Raw genomic sequence first — 20,647 nt, forward strand, 5'->3', positions numbered from 1 at the left:
CACCCCAGATCACACACCCGACCTTTAACCCTTACAGATGGACATGCGTTGAGCTGTTTGTGATGGAGACGAGCTTTAAATTGTGTCTGAACTGTGAGATCTGCTTCCTGATGCTGCTTTAACGATACCCAGGGCTGATGTACAGTGTGTGATTTCACATGGTACGGGAACAGAAGATTTCTGGAGGTGACGTGTCCATGCTCTGACCCCCATTTTGGTAAAAGTGCGCAGCAATTCCACTGAACAGCACAAGATAAAGCACCCCCGAGTGTCAAACCTGAGAAGTCACTGAGCTGTAGCTCACTGAGGAAGGAGTGTATTTACACCAAACTTAACACTGAGTTCCAAATCACCGAAATACAACTTTTCACATTGAAAAAAAAAAATCCCCGGTTGACTCTGGAGTTATTCAACAAAACACATGCTATCTTTAAACTGCACTGGAGAGAAAGGGAAGGTTCCCCTGAATCATGTGATGTATAACACTCGATACTGAGTGAAAGACTAAGTTCAGCATTGGCAAAAATATATATAAACATATGTCCAGGTGTTTATTTGTCTATGTCTGCTTTCGAGGATTAAACTAAACACATCCATCAGTAACTCAGCAGTACGAGTGTCAACACCGTCTTCCTGCTGAAACCTGGTCAGTTGAATAAAGAGGACGAAGCGCTGCGTGAAACCCGGAATCACTTCTGGAGTCGGTTCAGGTTGCAGCTCTTCTGTTCCGCTTCACTTTGAGGTCACTGAGATGAACTTTGACCCTGCAAACCTGCCAGCATTAGTGTTGAAACACAGATGACTAGAAAACAAAAGTGGAGAGGCTGAGGTCATGTTTTTTTTAATCTTCTGCTTCTTCTTTTTCCTTTTTTGTTTCCAGTCCCTGATCACTCACTATCTTTATTATTCTTTATTAAGATTTTGAAACTTCATTATTCTGATTAGAGGGAAAGAAAATATTTTTGTAGTATTTTTACTTTCATAAGTCATTATCGAAGAATGATGTGAGAATCACAGTGTTTCATTAATTACTTAATCAATACCTTTTGACCAATTAGAATCTGGAATTTAATAACATACTCAGGGTCATGCTGTTACAGGAAAATAATCAACTTCAGTGTGGTGTGATGACGCTGAGTTACTGTTACACAGTGAAGGTGATTATTTTCCTCTAACAGCATGGCATGAAGTGTTTTATTCCTCTTACACCACCATGTTTCACAGATGGGATAAGGTTCTTATGCTGGAATGCAGTGTTTTCCTTTCTCCAAACATAACACTTCTCATTTAAACCAAAAAGTTCTATTTTGGTCTCATCCATCCACAAAACATTTTTCCAATAGCCTTCTGGCTTGTCCATGTAATCTTTACCAAACTGCAGATGAGCAGCAATGTTCTTTTTGGAGAGCAGTGGCTTTCTCCTTGCAACCCTGCCATGCACACCATTGTTGTTCAGTGTTCTCCTGATGGTGGACTCATGAACATTAACATTAGCCAAATGTGAGAGAGGCCTTCAGTTGCTTAATAGTTACCCTGGGGTCCTTTGTGACCTTGCCAACTATTACACGCCTTGCTCTTGGAGTGATCTTTGTTGGTCGACCACTCCTGGGGAGGGGAACAATGGTCTTGAATTTCCTCCATTTGTACACAATCTGTCTGACTGTGGATTGGTGGAGTCCAAACTCTTTAGAGATGGTTTTGTAACCTTTTCCAGCCTGATGAGCATCAACAACGCTTTTTCTGAGGTCCTCAGAAATCTCCTTTGTTCGTGCCATGATACACTTCCACAAACATGTGTTGTGAAGATCAGACTTTGATAGATCCCTGTTCTTTAAATAAAACAGGGTGCCCACTCACACCTGATTGTCATCCCATTGATTGAAAACACCTGACTCTAATTTCACCTTCAAATTAACTGCTAATCCTAGAGGTTCACATACTTTTGCCACTCACAGATATGTAATATTGGATCATTTTCCTCAATAAATAAATGACCAAGTATAATATTTTTGTCTCATTTGTTTAACTGGGTTCTCTTTATCTACTTTTAGGACTTGTGTGAAAATCTGATGATGTTTTAGGTCATATTTATGCAGAAATATAGAAAATTCTAAAGGGTTCACAAACTTTCAAGCACCAATGTATGTAGTTAGAATAGTGTTTAGTGAAAAGAGTGAGTTCCTGTTGTCCCTTACATTATAGCAGCGATAAACAGCCGGGGTGGCACAGTGGTGTAGTGGTTAGCGCTGTCGCCTCACAGCAAGAAGGTCCGGGTTCGAGCCCCGGGGCCGGCGAGGGCCTTTCTGTGCGGAGTTTGCATGTTCTCCCCGTGTCCGCGTGGGTTTCCTCCGGGTGCTCCGGTTTCCCCCACAGTCCAAAGACATGCAGGTTAGGTTAACTGGTGACTCTAAATTGAGCGTAGGTGTGAATGTGAGTGTGAATGGTTGTCTGTGTCTATGTGTCAGCCCTGTGATGACCTGGTGACTTGTCCAGGGTGAACCCCGCCTTTCACCCGTAGTCAGCTGGGATAGGCTCCAGCTCGCCTGCGACCCTGTAGAACAGGATAAGCGGCTACAGATAATGGATGGATGGATAAACAGTCATTCCCTCACCAGAATGCCTTTATTCTCTGTCTTGATGTTAATCTCATCTCATTATCTGTAGCCGCTTTATCCTGTTCTACAGGGTCGCAGGCAAGCTGGATCCTATCCCAGCTGACTACGGGTGAAAGGCGGGGTTCACCCTGGACAAGTCGCCAGGTCATCACAGGGCGACACACAGACACAGACAACCATTCACACTCACATTCACACCTACGCTCAATTTAGAGTCACCAGTTAACCTAACCTGCATGTCTTTGGACTGTGGGGGAAACCGGAGCACCCGGAGGAAACCCACGCGGACACGGGGAGAACATGCAAACTCCGCACAGAAAGGCCCTCGCCGGCCACGGGGCTCGAACCCGGATCTTCTTGCTGTGAGGCGACAGCGCTAACCACTACACCACCGTGCCGCCCTCTTGATGTTAATAAGATAAAATAAATCACAGTTGGTTCAATCATGTTCCTGAGAAACTTACAGTTCCAGTTTTCCCTCTGACTGTTCCACAGCACTGACAGTGGAGACTCCTTCCAGAGACGTTACAGAAAACTTCACCACATCAGCGATTATTTTTAATCAGTTCATGTGGAGTATCTGCTGTACACGCCCTTGTGAATGAGCTGTTACTATAGAAACAGTTATGTATTTGATCTTCAATAATGAGTGCATTAATATAAACCTCTGATTTATGACTCCGGAGACCAGACTGATTTATATTTGAGTGAAAACAGAGTTTCAGTGTTCATTTTTAGAGCATTATTAAAATGTACACACTGGGTTCATCTCTGTCCTGTATGTTTTTTTTAAGTTTCTCTGATCTAGAACACCTGAACCATCCACTCAGATAATTAACCAACAGTGTTGGAGTGTTAGAGCGGAGAAAACCTGCAGGAATTCTCCAGGAAGAGGGTTGGGAAGGGCCTTGGTGCTGGAGAATAAACACACCTGGTCCAGGTACTCACATAATTATTGAGCTTGTGATGGGAGTGAAACCTGAAACTGTGTGGGGAAGATAATTAAAAAAACAACAATATCTACAAACCCAAATCAGAAAGAGTTGGGACGGTGTGTTGAAACTGAAATTAAATCTGAAAACAGTGATTTGTAAATAATCTTTGGCCTGTTTTGCACTCAAAGCAAGACAACAGCACATTATTTTAGGTTTAATCTCATTTTTTTTTTAATAAACACACATCAATTTTGATTCTTGCAGCAAATAAAAAAAAAAAAAAGTTGGGAGGTAAAGCATTTCCCACTTTATGTCACACCAGCATCTGTGAACACACAAGATTCCATTTCCCAGAATTCACATTAGCCTTCAAATATGTCTGACATGGACGACAGAACCCATCCTGCACCTCATCGCTCTCAGTCTCTGGGTTCTAATCACATATTTGACTGTACTTTGGATTTTTGCTCTTTTGCCTTTAGCTCTGATTACCTGTCTGTGTCTTGCCTGACCTTTGCCTGTTTTTTGCCTTTTGCCCACCATGTTGGATTTGTCTGCCAACTTTACCTCATTAAACTCTCTGTTGCTTTTACATCCATCTGTTTCCTGAATATCTGACACTTTATAATGTTCTTGTTCCTTCTCGCAACACTTAAAAGACGTTTATGTACTGAAGACTCCGAGTGATGAAATGTTTCAGGTGTTATTTTTGTCCCCTTCTTCCTGTAAACAGGTCTTCTATAAATTCTCTATACATTCTCTATTGGGGACAGAGGGGACACGCCCTCTTCTTCCACAGCCACGCCTTTGTAATGTGTGAGCACATAGTGTCCACTTCTTCCAAAAAAGACCTGGGACAATGATTCATCTGGCCATAATACACCTCCACTGTGCGATGGTTCATCCCAGACGCCTCCGAGCCCAGAGAGGTTGACGGCGCTTCTGGACACAGTTAACACAAGGCTTCCTTTCGCACAGTAAAGTTGTAACTGGTGTTTGTGGATGTAACTCCGTATTGTAGCTTGATAAAGGTTTTCCATAGTAATCCCGAGCCCATGTGGTTCTATCAGCTGTAGATGAATGAGGGTTCTTGATGCCGTCTGAGGGATCGGAGATCACGGGGGTTCAGATTAGGCTTGAGCCCTTTACACACTGAAATTCCTACAGATTCCTTGAATTGTTTAATGATGATATGCACCACAAAGGGTGAAATCTCCAAATCCCTTCCGATCTTTCTTTGAGGAACATTGTTTTTAAACATTTCAATAATTTTCTCACACATTTGTTGATAAACTGGAGATCCTCGGCCCGTCTTTACGCCTCAAAGACTCGGCCTTTCCTGGAGACTGATTTTGTCCCAAATCATGATTACAGTCACCTGTTTCACATCACATCATTATTTAATTGTTTTACTTCATTACTCGCCCTAAATTGCCCCACCCCAGCTTTTTTGGGAATGTGTTGCAGGACTGAAACACGGGAATGGATGGATATTAACACCTGAAATGAAGTGGAGCAACAAAACATGAAATATCTCAGGTTCATTCTGTCTGTAATGAAATACAAGTCAAAGTACATTTACAAATTATTTGCATTTTCCACACCGTCCCAACTTTCTCTGGTTTGGTGTTATAGACAGACTGGTGCAGGTGGACAGATTGTGTAATGTGAACTGATCTGCTGTGGTGCTGGAATGTCTGTTCTGGTGTAAATAAACTACAGCTACATGGACAGTTTTAATAAACACATCTATCGGTTCTGTTCTGACTTCAGCATGGTTCAATCCTGCAATCTGATCTCCAGCTCCACTGATAACCATGAAATGTTGAGGAGGGAAATGTGGAGATAAAACCATGCAGAAATCCTCAGTGAAGTAGAAAGCTTTCCTGATGAATCCTGAGTGTGTGCAGATGAACATCGTCTCTCATCTCATTCACTCTCCATCTCGCTCATTCTCTCCCTCCTCTCTTTCTCCATCTTCATCTTTCACTCTTTCTCACAGTTTTCCTTGTATCTTTCAATTTCTCTCTTTCTCTGTCCATCTTTTTACATTTCTCTCTACCCCTTAGTCTCTCTCTCTCTCTCTCTCTCTCTCTCTGTTGGAGTGGCTGATGTCTGGTCTGATTCACGTTGTTGGTTTAAAACCTCCAGCTCAGATGGCCGTCAGATTTTTACATACAGCTTAAAATCAATATTTGGTGATAATATTTTCCCGTGCAGGATGGTGTGAGCAGTAGCTCTCCTCCTGTAGCGTCACAGCTCAGAGCTAACACAGCTGTGATGACACATTATGACCATCAGGCATCACGTTCATCGTCCATGTGTTCAAACATAAAGATGGGAATCTGGTGAGGAAATAATCAGCATGTGAAGATTCCAGGACTGCTAATAAAATAACAGTATAAATACATTAACTCTACATTCACACGAGCAAGCAACAAAATGACAAGTGAGTGTTTTCTACGTATGATCCATGATTTCAGCTCTTGAGCTCTTATTAAATGTGCACAGAGACTTTAGGAAGAGGGAGTATGGTGATAGAGCTGCTATAACTGTTATGCTAATGCCAGCATACAGGCCGCTGGTTAAAGTCACTAAACCAGCTACAAAGCAGATACGTGTGTGGCCAGAGGGGTCCTCAGAGGCACTCCAGGACTGTTTTTCCACCACTGACTGGAGCATGTTCAGACAGGCAGCCACCTACAACAACACTACTGATCTCCAGGAGTACACGGAGACCGTCACTGCCTACATGAGGAAGTGCATGGACGACGTTACAGTCACCAGAACCATCTCCATTCGGGCCAATCAGAAGCCATGGCTGACAGGGGAAGTCCACAGGCTCCTGTGGGCTCGAAACACTGCCTTCAGAGCTGAGGATGAGGTGGGCCTGAGGACAGCTAGGGCCAACCTGTCATGAGGCATCAGGGTGGCCAAGAGACAGTATTCCAGGTACATTGCTGACCATTTCAACGACAGCAGAGACACCAGGAACCTGTGGCGGAGGATTCAGACCATCACAGACTACAAGCCCTCGCCACAGACCTGTGACAACTCCACCTCTCTGCTGAATCAGTTGAACGACTTTTTCGCTCACTTTGAAGCAGACAACAGCACCATGGCACAGAAGACCCCACCACCTCCCAGCGACCAGGTGTTGACTCTGTCCCCTGACAGTGTGAGGAGAGCTCTCAGGATGACAAATGCATGGAAAGCCCCGGGTCCTGATAACATTCCTGGTCGTGTCCTGAGAGACTGTGCCGAGGAGCTCACAAATGTTTTTGCAGACATCTTCAACATCTCGTTGAACCAGGCTGTTGTCCCCACGTGACTCAAAGCCACCACCATCATCCCGGTCCCCAAGAAGCTGTCTCCCTCCTGCTTCAATGACTACCGCCCTGTTGCACTCACTCCCATCCTCATGAAGTGCTTCGAGAGGCTAGTCATGAGGCATATCAAGTCTGCCCTCCCCCCCACCCTGGACCCTTTCCAGTTTGCATATCAGTCCAACCATTCGACCGATGATGCCATCTCCACTGCCATTCACTCAGCCCTCACCCACCTGGAGACAAAAACTCATACGTCAGAATGCTGTTCATAGACTTTAGCTCAGCATTCAACACAATCATTCCTCAGCAGCTCATTCATAAACTGGACCAGCTGGGACTCAACACCTCCCTGTGCAACTGGCTGCTGGACTTCCTGACGGGGAGACCACAGGCTGTACGGGTAACAGCAACTCCTCCAGCACCATCACATTGAACACGGGGGCCCCCCAAGGATGTGTGCTGAGCCCCCTCCTCTTCACTCTGCTGACCCACGACTGCACACCAACATTCAGCTCCAACCTCTCCATTAAGTTTGTGGATGACACGACTGTGGTGGGTCTCATCAACAACGGCGATGAGACAATCTACAGGAGTGAGGTGAGCCGCTTGGCCATGTGGTGCAAGGACAACAATCTCTGTCTGAATGTGGAGAAGACGAAGGAGATTGTTGTGGACTTCATTAGAGCGCACACCCAGCATGCTCCACTATCTATCGACGGTGCTGCAGTGGAGAGGGTGAGCAGCACCAAGTTTCTGGGTGTGCACATCTCTGAAGACCTGTCCTGGAGCAACAACACCGCATCACTGGCCAAAAAAAGCCCAACAGCGTCTGTACTTCTTCCGCAAACTGAGGAAAGCAAGAGCCCCGGCCCGCATCATGCACACTTTCTACAGAGGCACCATCGAGAACATCCTGAGCAGCTGCATCACCGTGTGGTACGGCGCCTGCACCGTGTCCTGCTGCAAGACTCTGCAGCGCATCGTGAGAGCAGCTGAGAGGATCATTGGTGTCTCTCTCCCTTCTCTAATGGATATCTATAACTCCCGCCTCACCCGCAAAGCCATCAGGATTGCAGGTGACCCCACCCACCCACCCATCTCACAGCCTCTTCAGTCTCCTGCCGTCGGGGACGAGACTGCGGAGTCTCCGGGCCAAAACCAGCAGGCTCAAGGACAGTTTCTTTCACCAGGCGGTCAGGAGGCTCAACTCCCTCCCTGTTCTGCCCCTCCTCCCCCCTCTGCCCCCTGCCACAGATTCTGCCCGCACCCCCCCTGCCCCCCCTCAGCATCTGACATCATGTCACCCTCACAGTCCCCCCCAACACACACACACACACACACACACACACACACACACACACACACACACTCTCAACGTTCACTAACACACTGAACTCAGGGACCGCACATCTCACTTTACCTCGCTCATTTGCACGATTCCGCACTACCTCACCTTAACAGCTGCTAGTTTATTGTTTATACTGTTTATTTCATGTTTACCTGCTATACCTCAAGTGCCCTTGACTGTTTATTTGCACCAATTTACGTGTGTGTGTGTGTGTGTGTGTGTGTGTGTGTGAGTGTTTAGTCCATGTCTAGTTCTTATCTAGAGTGTTTATACTGTTTATATTGTTTGTTTTTTCAGTTATTCTATTTGTATTTATTGCATTGCCTGTTTGCACCGTGGGTCAGAGAGGACTGAAATTTCATCTGTGCTGTATGTTGAGCATGTAGAGCATATTTGACAATAAAGTTGACTTGACTAACATGGCCAGCAGCAGCGCTCTGGTTGGGGCTCGTTACTCTCTCGTTATTTTAAAACAAATTTCTCTGAGTTTAACAGTTTCTGCCATGTGAGGAAAATTGAATGAGGAACTTAAACAGCAGTTTCCAATTAAACCGAATCACCTAATGCCCCAATAAACACACAGCACTTAGCCATGTGACAGTGACTTCATTAAAACCCCACATGTTTTATGGTTTAATTTGGTTTCTCATTCTCCCTGCTTTTATCCCTCCATTGGTGAGTCTGTGTGACGACAACAATGATGATGATGATGATGATGATGGTGATGATGATGAAGAGGAGGTGGGGACTTGATTTCCACCACCATGCTGCACACCAGGAGGAAATCAAGACAAAGAAATAAACCAATTTGTGTCAAACTGTTCTCAATTACAGAAGGTGCAATAGTGGAGCTCGTTGATAACCTTACACACTCATCACCAATTACCAGAGCTGGCTGTGTGAGGATGCAGAGTGATGGGGAACAGGTGGTGATATTCTCTCTCACACACACACACACACACACACACACAGCCATACCCGCCAACCACACAAATGCAGTCACACAGCATATTGATAACAGCAGGACACTCAGAGACTCACACAAACCTGGTGTAAAACACACAGTGCAACTTAATGAGGATTAATAACACACTGCACTGACAGAGATAGAGAGAGAGAGAGAGAGAGAGACTTCAACAACAACTTTATTTCATTTTCAGGAATGAAAAAGAGTCATGCATTCACATCATATAGAACAAAAAAAAATATCGACTTGGCAAGAACAAAACAAATCTACAAGAGACTGATTAAAAGAGGGGAAATGTTTTCAGATAAAAAAGACAATAAAAAATACTGTAAGCCAATGATAAGAACCTAACCTTTATCTTGTTCTTCCTCATCACCCATATACTCTTTTTTTTTTCCCCCTGGCCGAATAAAGAATTTACAAGACTTGTCCTCTTCCTTTCACTATAAACTCATTTAGGACCAAAAATAAAAAATAGTTTTATGAGGTCCTCTCCAAGCTCTCCACACCACCCCTTATTAATTCATCCAATCAACCCTTCGAGTCTTTCACATTTTAGAAATAACTGATTTGTCGTGGGCGGCACGGTGGTGTAGTGGTTAGCGCTGTCGCCTCACAGCAAGAAGGTCCGGGTTCGAGCCCCGGGGCCGGCGAGGGCCTTTCTGTGCGGAGTTTGCATGTTCTCCCCGTGTCCGCGTGGGTTTCCTCCGGGTGCTCCGGTTTCCCCCACAGTCCAAAGACATGCAGGTTAGGTTAACTGGTGACTCTAAATTGAGCGTAGGTGTGAATGTGAGTGTGAATGGTTGTCTGTGTCTATGTGTCAGCCCTGTGATGACCTGGTGACTTGGTGAACCCCGCCTTTCGCCCGTAGTCAGCTGGGATAGGCTCCAGTTATCCCGCAACCCTGCAAAGGATAAGTGGCTACAGATAATGGATGGATGGATAATCTGTTGTTTCCTCCATCTGACAGAAGGATACGCCTTCCCTGTAGTAGAGTCGATGTGTCTGTTGGTGCTCAGCCCCATGTACAATCCTCCACTGGAGAGCCGCAGTTCACGGGGACCTCCAGCGCCCTCATGGGGAAAAGTCCAGACCCAGCACTGCAAAAAATGATGTCTTAGCAAGTGAAAATATCTTGAAAATAGTTGATATGATCTCACATTTCCTTTTAGAAGAATACAAGACACCAATCCTGAGATTATTAAACCTAGTTCTAGATTGCAACCGATTTATTGTAAGATGTCTTCTCAAGTAAAAATATCTGTCCGTGCAGCAAGATCATTTTACTAATATTAAGTAACTTTCTCCTCAAATTCAGTTTTCAATTTTTTGCAGTGAGCAGACCCGACCGCTTCAAGTCCTTCAGTCCTTTCAAAGAGCCGGCGTGCGAGACTTTCACACAACTGAGCTACAGAGTTTTCTTTGGTGTGCTTTTGAAGTTCAGCAGTTTTAATGCGCTGAGAGATAACAGGGCTCCTCTTTCCTCCTGTTTGTCTCCCACCCTTGGAGATGTTCTGACTGGAGGAAAGAAGCATTGGTCGCTGTGTTCCTGTGCCTCAGACTCATTGCTAGCTTCGCTGAGATCATTTCATCCAAAGGGTTTTTTGTTTGTTTGTTTTTGTCGAAACCAGACAGATTTGATATCAGTTCTTTCACTCAGGTCAGCCACATTCTTCAATGATCTGTCAGCTCTCAGAGACTTCACCCTTGCTATCTCAGCTCTTCTCAAGAGTGTACAGATGACTGAAGATCTTAGAACTCGAGTTTGAATCCATGGGCTAAAAAAGACAGCCTCTTGATCAACCCCTGAGTCCTCAAAATCATCTCTGTTCACTTTAAAACTGAGTTCCATGCAAAAGTGCACATGCAGTTCCAGTCCATATCACCTCATTTTGATATAAAAACATTGTACTGTCTGTATTTGGAGAGCCGTAATCCGACTGTGCAAGTCAATCAGCTCTTCTCCACCTTCCTGCACTGGTAGCTACAGTACTGAGGCTGGAGTCCGGTGCTCTCCAGACCAAAAAAAGTCCACTCACTTCCTCTGCACATTTCTTTTGTATTTTATATACTCTTTATTTACAACAGTGTTGGAATTAAAATAAAGACATATTTACATTTCTATATCCAACAAGAAAGACTTGCAGCCATTAATCACCATTATTTTACCACTGAAAATTAGAACCTTGTTTTTGAGAGAAGATATTCTCAGACTGGTGAACTTCCAGCAGAGACTGATGTCATGAGAAACACAGTATCCAACAATCCACAGGCTCCTGAAGGAGTCGGAGACGCTGCAGCTGAGAGAAGGATGCTCTCGAGTCTGTCGTATCAGAAGAGATGAACTTTACTGCTATCATCTGGAGCTTCACTGTGGTTGAGGGGGAAAAAAAAAACACTGACCTTTTTTTAAAGTGTCTTTCCTTTTTGGACTTGTGCTGGATCATGGTTTTGACTTTTGCCATTAGTTTCTTCAGGTGACAGAGTTTCTGTCTGTTTGTCGAGTTCTTCGAGAGCGCCACGCTGCACTGCTGTGGAACAGAACTGATGAGCACGTGGGAGACTGGGGAAAAAATACAGTTTTTGGTTTCTTAGTCTCTTTTGTCAGATCTAAAAATTTTCTAATGTGTGATTAAATAAAGCTGTGAATTGCTAAAGGTTCTGTTTAACCTGGTTCTCACCTCAGAGGAATCAGAGTCTTAATCAGAACCATGTTCTGTCTCGTCATATTGGTTCTCTGACTCATGGTCACACTGAGTTTTCTACAGCTATCTTAGAACAGGTTCCCTGTGGTTCCTCCTCTGACTCAGCTTCAGGCAGCGGGCGTGCCTCACTCCGGGCGGGTCTGTCTGAGACGGGGGAGGAGCCATTGGGGGTTTGGAGGAGGTGAGTCCTGTTTTTTTTAAGCTTTGTGGAGCTGGACTAGCGCTGTGGCTCAGCAGGGTTTCAGCAGAGGGTTTCTGTGTGGAGTTGGATGTTTCTTCCTCTGGTGGTTCAGTGGGACTTGTTAGCTTGTGAGCTGCAGAGTCGCCCCAGCGCTCGGTGCTGCTGCTGGTCACTGGGGCTCCACAGGCTGCACGCGCACTGGGCTGCTCGGAACGTGCCGGGTTTGTCTCCGCCTTGGTCTGTCTCATCTCCTGTTGATTAGGACACATCTGTCTGACATGACCATGTTCACCACACACACACACACACACACACACACACACACACACACACACACACACAGACAACACCTCATCTGTTCAGAGCTGGTACAGATGATATAATCTTTATCCTTAGCTGTTAGTTTATCAGAGTTTGAGCAGCTCGTGCTGTGAGTGTTGGATCATGGAGGTGAAGCAAAAGAAAAACATCATGAGTTTAATGTCTGAGTTTTTAAACTCAGAGGAATCATTTTGATCTGTGCTGTTTACAACCCCGATTCAAAAAAAGTTGGGACAAAGTACAAATTGTAAATAAAAACGGAATGCAATAATTTTATCTCAAAAACTGATATTGTATTCACAATAGAACATAGACAACATATCAAATGTCGAAAGTGAGACATTTTGAAATTTCATGCCAAATATTGGCTCATTTGAAATTTCATGACAGCAACACATCTCAAAAAAGTTGGGACAGGGGCAATAAGAGGCTGGAAAAGTTAAAGGTACAAAAAAGGAACAGCTGGAGGACCAAATTGCAACTCATTAGGTCAATTGGCAATAGGTCATTAACATGACTGGGTATAAAAAGAGCATCTTGGAGTGGCAGCGGCTCTCAGAAGTAAAGATGGGAAGAGGATCACCAATCCCCCTAATTCTGCGCCGACAAATAGTGGAGCAATATCAGAAAGGAGTTCGACAGTGTAAAATTGCAAAGAGTTTGAACATATCATCATCTACAGTGCATAATATCATCAAAAGATTCAGAGAATCTGGAAGAATCTCTGTGCGTAAGGGTCAAGGCCGGAAAACCATACTGGGTGCCCGTGATCTTCGGGCCCTTAGACGGCACTGTATCACATACAGGCATGCTTCTGTATTGGAAATCACAAAATGGGCTCAGGAATATTTCCAGAGAACATTATCTGTGAACACAATTCACCGTGCCATCCGCCGTTGCCAGCTAAAACTCTATAGTTCAAAGAAGAAGCCGTATCTAAACACGATCCAGAAGCGCAGACATCTTCTCTGGGCCAAGGCTCATTTAAAATGGACTGTGGCAAAGTGGAAAACTGTTCTGTGGTCAGACGAATCAAAATTTGAAGTTCTTTATGGAAATCAGGGACGCCGTGTCATTCGGACTAAAGAGGAGAAGGACGACCCGAGTTGTTATCAGCGCTCAGTTCAGAAGCCTGCATCTCTGATGGTATGGGGTTGCATTAGTGCGTGTGGCATGGGCAGCTTACACATCTGGAAAGACACCATCAATGCTGAAAGGTATATCCAGGTTCTAGAGCAACATATGCTCCCATCCAGACGACGTCTCTTTCAGGGAAGACCTTGCATTTTCCAACATGGCAATGCCAAACCACATACTGCATCAATTACAGCATCATGGCTGCGTAGAAGAAGGGTCCGGGTACTGAACTGGCCAGCCTGCAGTCCAGATCTTTCACCCATAGAAAACATTTGGCGCATCATAAAACGGAAGATACGACAAAAAAGACCTAAGACAGTTGAGCGACTAGAATCCTACATTAGACAAGAATGGGTTAACATTCCTATCCCTAAACTTGAGCAACTTGTCTCCTCAGTCCCCAGACGTTTACAGACTGTTGTAAAGAGAAAAGGGGATGTCTCACAGTGGGAAACATGGCCTTGTCCCAACTTTTTTGAGATGTGTTGTTGTCATGAAATTTAAAATCACCTAATTTTTCTCTTTAAATGATACATTTTCTCAGTTTAAACATTTGATATGTCATCTATGTTCTATTCTGAATAAAATATGGAATTTTGAAACTTCCACATCATTGCATTCTGTTTTTATTTACAATTTGTACTTTGTCCCAACTTTTTTGGAATTGGGGTTGTACTTTCCGTAGTGCTCAAGCACACTTTAAACATCTAATTTTTAATAAAAAGAGCACGTTAGACAACACGTTTTTTTACACGTACGTGTTGTTGATCACAAACCCCTCTGTGATTCACTTATCAACCATTTCAGCCTCGGAGAGAAAACCAGCACAGCTCTGTTCATCTGAGAGTCTGATCTGATGTTTGAGCCCCAAACTGGTCACTGAGTGCAGTCAGGACTCTTCAGGAGGTACGGAGTCGTCCAGCACACTCTTCCACCTGGCTCTCAGGGCCACGCCAAGAAACCTCTGTTTACATCCATGTTGGAGTGAGTTTTAACAACTAAAGTCGACTCACACTATAAACCTCTTCAAACTTTAAATATAAATCCGAAAAACTAAAGAAGGAAAATGAAAAAAGAGAAAATAAAGAGAATAAACAGGGAAAAGTGGAAAACACTGAGAAGTGGGTTGCCAGTGCCTGCACTGTCACCCACTACCCACAATCAAGAGAGAGAAAGAGAGAGAAAGAGAGATGGATAGACATTTTCTCCATATCACCATCCATCTCCCCGTGTCTCTTCCTCTCTCACTTCTTCATTGTTTTCTCTCTTTCCATTTATCTTTTTTATTCCTCTGTCTCTACATCTCCAGTCTGCAGCTCTCTCTACATCTGTCTCTTTCTCCATCTTTCCATCCATCATTTTTATATATTTGTGCCCTCTCCTATTCTCTCTTTGACTTTCTTTATCTCTCTGTCTCTACTGTCTGTTTTTTCCTTTGATTTTCTGTACATTTGTCTTTTCTTTATCTTCCTATTTTCTCTTTCTTGTCCTTCATCTTTCTCTTCTGCTCTTCTCTTTCTGTCTCTTCACCACCTTTCTGAACAGCTGATGATCTCTCTATCTCTTTATCTTCTCTTCCCACTTTTCTTCTTCTTCTCAGCCTCTGTCTATCCTTCTCTTCCTCACTAAGATTCTCATTTTATCCATTTCTCTTTTCTTCCTTTATCTGTTCATTCCTCCTTTCATTTCTCATGTCTATCTTCTGTCTTTATGGTTTATTTCACCTTCCATCTCTCTCTCTCTCTCTCTCTATCTCTCTCTCTGGACTCTTCCTCTATCGCTGTTCTTGTCATTTATTTTTTCTCCTCCAGATGTTCTGTTGTTCACTCGTGTTGTTGAGAGTGAAGTGACAGGCTGCACTGGACGTTTGTTCATTCGAATTGCTTCCATGTTGTCATGTCACATTGCGATTTTAACCTGTAATGGTGTGGAGGTGCTTCACTTTAACACACACACCATCATTATCACTACCCTGCCATCACGTGTGTGTGTGTGTGTGTGTGTGTGTGTGTGTGTGTGTGTGTGTGTGTGTGTGTGTGAGCATGCGCTTAACCAGCATCCTGCTCACAGAAACTTTTCTCTTTATAAAAACTCACAAATGTCTGTGTGTGTTTTTTCTTTTTTTCTCGCGGTCTCCAGCGAGGCTGTATGCTTGGCGTTATGGTCGGCTCTCTCAGGTGGCTAATGGTGCGGCTCCACCACATGGTCTGGCATATGCACACGGATAACACACGCTGCCTAATGAGGGCCGATCAGCAGCACACAGCCATAAAGCTCACTTCTGCACTAGAAAGTGCACTTACTCTGAATTGGAAACCACAGGCGAGCAGGAGAGTTTATCCAGACTGGAATTAATATCACTGCAGCCTTATGGCCTGTTCTCACACACACACACACACACACACACACACACACACACACACACGTGCTGAGGTGTTATGTGGAGTGTGTGTGGTAGTGTTGGGGATCATTAACAGGGTTTGTGATGTTCAGTAATTTGATTTTTGCCGCTGTGTAAACTGAAAGTCTTTTCTTCAGATTTCTCGGCTTGTTAGGAAGTCGGGGTCAGAGTGCAGGGTCAGCCGTGATACAGCGCCCCCTGGAGGAGAGACGGTAGGGGCCTCGCTCAAGGGCCAAACAGTGGCAGCTTGGAAGCACTGGGGCTCAAACCCACAACCTTCTGATCAGTGACCCGGAGCCTGAACCACTGTCCATGAGGAATGGAGTGCTGGAAAGCGCTCTCTCTCTCTCTCTCTCTCTCTCTCTCTCTCTCATTAAGCTGCAGATGGACTCTCTGTATCGTACATGCTCGTGCATTTATTAACCCGAGGATTTCCATATGCACACGCTAACATGGACCATATGGACTCTCTCTCTCTCTCTCTCTCTCTCTCACTCACACACACACACACACACACACACTCACACACACACACACTCTCACACACACACTCACACACACATACACACTTGCTCTTCTGCAGCTTGTTTCCCTTGGTCATGTTTCACGCCAACAGTCCATCATCCTCTGTGTGTGTGTGTGTGTGTGTGTAGAGTGCTGTCTGGTCTGTATTCTATCTCCAGTTAAATTCAGCTCAGTTTATCATCAGGGTTCAAATAAAGTGGCGTATTTTAACTCATATTTTATCTATTATTTAATTGATTTATTTAACCAGCATGGATCTGCTGCAATGCCTTCTGGGTAATTCTACATCTGGCATTGCCTTGTTCCTTCTTCTAACAAACTTTAGTTGCATAGGTAAAGTAATGGCGCCCGGTTAGCTGGAGTGCAGCTCTCCTTTTTCCCTCTCCTGTGTTCAATTGGCAGTGAATCTTCAGGGATCTGCTTTTTTAAAAAGCGAGCGTTTTCTGGTTCTTAATTAACATGGTCTCCATGGGGAGGATGTGTGTGTCGAGCAGATGGCACGGGCGAGCATAGGCGAGATGAAAAATGCTAATTTGTGAAATGTGGCTAAAACCACCTGATCGGAGTTCTCATTAGGAAGTGGTTTGAGTTCGTCTCTGAAGGCAACATCTCACCCGAGCACACACACCTTCTCTCTCGGCACTATTTTAATCCTCACACTCTCCCTTTCCACCCACCACACACACACACACACACACACACACACACACACACACACACATGCTCTTTATGATTCATTCCCATGGCGGAAGTGACAGACTGTAATGTTCGGGTGGCTGAGTTTCATCTCTTGTGGATCATAAATAGATGCAGTGAGAAGGAGATGGTCAGTGGTGTGTGTTTGATGGAAATATTATAACATTTGCTCTCAGGTTCAGGAGCATTTGGACTGAATAACTGATGCAGTACGCTTTGGGTCCAATAGAGGGCGTGTACTTGTGTTTTGGGAGCTGAAGTTTAAAACACTGTTAAAACCACTGCTGTACCCACAGGATCAGATGTATGCACATGTTTATTTATTTATTTGTTTGTTTATTAATTTGTTTTTTAAAGTATTTGAAGGTCATCTATATAAATTCTGATGCATAAAAGATGAGTGATTGCTGCATAAATTACGCACATGTACTACACACACCTCATTTAAATACACACTATTTTATTAGTCAAGTTTCAAGTCAAGTCAAGTTTATTTGTATCGCGCTTTTAACAATAAACATTGTCGCAAAGCAGCTGTACAGAATTTGAACAACTTAAAACATGAGCTAATTTTATCCCTAATCTATCCCCAATGATGAAGCCTGTGGCGACGGTGGCAAGGAAAAACTCCCTCAGACGACATGAGGAAGAAACCTCGAGAGGAACCAGACTCAAAAGGGAACCCATCCTCATCTGGGCAACAACAGACAGCATGACTATAACATTAACAGTCCAAACATAAAGTCAGCTTCATTGATGCTATAAACCCCCCACCGACAGAAACCCGAGCGCAAAACCGTTCACGACAACCACAGTCCCAAAGTCAGCAAGTCAGCTGCAGTCCTCAGCCACAGAAGCACCACTGCAAGAGTCCAGAGAGTCCTCCTGGCGCGACCCCTAACTGTCCACATGGGGCCGTCCTCCACAGGAGCGACATATAAACACTTCATGGAAGAGGCATGGTCATACTTGATCATTCACAGGTCACATGACTAGAAAATGTGTGTAGTGTGTTCTGAACCTGTCCGATAAACTCAGAAGAACAGGTGAGATCACGGAGAAGGATGGGAGAGATCACACAGAAGGACGGGAGAGATCACGCAGAAGGACTGGAGAGATCATGGAGAAGGATGGGAGAGATCACGGAGAAGGTTGGGAGAGATCATGCAGAAGGATGGGAGAGATCACGGAGAAGGTTGGGAGAGATCACACAGAAGGACGGGAGAGATCACAGAGAAGGATGGGAGAGATCACAGAGAAGGATGGGAGAGATCACAGAGAAGGTTGGGAGAGATCACGGAGAAGGATGGGAGAGATCATGGAGAAGGTTGGGAGAGATCACGCAGAAGGATGGGAGAGATCACAGAGAAGGATGGGAGAGATCACAGAGAAGGTTGGGAGAGATCACGGAGAAGGATGGGAGAGATCATGGAGAAGGTTGGGAGAGATCACACAGAAGGACGGGAGAGATGACAGAGAAGGATGGGAGAGATCACAGAGAAGGATGGGAGAGATCACGCAGAAGGATGGGAGAGATCACGCAGAAGGATGGGAGAGATCATGGAGAAGGTTGGGAGAGATCACGCAGAAGGATGGGAGAGATCACAGAGAAGGTTGGGAGAGATCACACAGAAGGACGGGAGAGATCACAGAGAAGGATGGGAGAGATCACAGAGAAGGTTGGGAGAGATCACGGAGAAGGATGGGAGAGATCATGGAGAAGGTTGGGAGAGATCACACAGAAGGACGGGAGAGATGACAGAGAAGGATGGGAGAGATCACAGAGAAGGATGGGAGAGATCACGCAGAAGGATGGGAGAGATCACGCAGAAGGATGGGAGAGATCACAGAGAAGGATGGGAGAGATCACGCAGAAGGATGGGAGAGATCACGCAGAAGGATGGGAGAGATCATGGAGAAGGTTGGGAGAGATCACGCAGAAGGATGGGAGAGATCACAGAGAAGGTTGGGAGAGATCACACAGAAGGACGGGAGAGATCACAGAGAAGGATGGGAGAGATCACAGAGAAGGATGGGAGAGATCACAGAGAAGGTTGGGAGAGATCACGGAGAAGGATGGGAGAGATCATGGAGAAGGTTGGGAGAGATCACGCAGAAGGATGGGAGAGATCACAGAGAAGGATGGGAGAGATCATGCAGAAGGATGGGAGAGATCACGGAGAAGGTTGGGAGAGATCACACAGAAGGACGGGAGAGATCACAGAGAAGGATGGGAGAGATCACAGAGAAGGTTGGGAGAGATCACGGAGAAGGATGGGAGAGATCATGGAGAAGGTTGGGAGAGATCACACAGAAGGACGGGAGAGATCACAGAGAAGGATGGGAGAGATCACAGAGAAGGATGGGAGAGATCACGCAGAAGGATGGGAGAGATCACACAGAAGGATGGGAGAGATCACAGAGAAGGATGGGAGAGATCACGCAGAAGGATGGGAGAGATCACGCAGAAGGATGGGAGAGATCATGGAGAAGGTTGGGAGAGATCACGCAGAAGGATGGGAGAGATCACAGAGAAGGTTGGGAGAGATCACGCAGAAGGCTGGGAGAGATCACGGAGAAGGATGGGAGAGATCATGCAGAAGGATGGGAGAGATCACGTAGAAGGATGGGAGAGATCACGCAGAAGGATGGGAGAGATCACGCAGAAGGATGGGAGAGATCACGCAGAAGGATGGGAGAGATCACGGAGAAGGATGGGAGAGATCATGGAGAAGGTTGGGAGAGATCATGGAGAAAGTTGGGAGAGATCACAGAGAAGGTTGGGAGAGATCATGGAGAAGGTTGGGAGAGATCACGGAGAAGGTTGGGAGAGATCACACAGAAGGACGGGAGAGATCACGGAGAAGGATGGGAGAGATCACACAGAAGGACGGGAGAGATCACGGAGAAGGATGGGAGAGATCACACAGAAGGACGGGAGAGATCACGGAGAAGGATGGGAGAGATCATGCAGAAGGATGGGAGAGATCACGCAGAAGGATGGGAGAGATCACGGAGAAGGATGGGAGAGATCATGGAGAAGGTTGGGAGAGATCACGGAGAAGGTTGGGAGAGATCACACAGAAGGACGGGAGAGATCACGGAGAAGGATGGGAGAGATCACACAGAAGGACGGGAGAGATCACGGAGAAGGATGGGAGAGATCATGCAGAAGGATGGGAGAGATCACAGAGAAGGTTGGGAGAGATCACACAGAAGGATGGGAGAGATCATGGAGAAGGTTGGGAGAGATCACAGAGAAGGTTGGGAGAGATCACGCAGAAGGATGGGAGAGATCATGGAGAAGGTTGGGAGAGATCACAGAGAAGGATGGGAGAGATCACACAGAAGGATGGGAGAGATCACGGAGAAGGTTGGGAGACATCACGCAGAAGGATGGAAGAGATCATGGAGAAGGTTGGGAGAGATCACAGAGAAGGATGGGAGAGATCACACAGAAGGATGGGAGAGATCATGGAGAAGGTTG

Source organism: Neoarius graeffei, chromosome 8 (assembly GCF_027579695.1).
Source record: "Neoarius graeffei isolate fNeoGra1 chromosome 8, fNeoGra1.pri, whole genome shotgun sequence".
Taxonomy (NCBI): domain Eukaryota; kingdom Metazoa; phylum Chordata; class Actinopteri; order Siluriformes; family Ariidae; genus Neoarius; species Neoarius graeffei.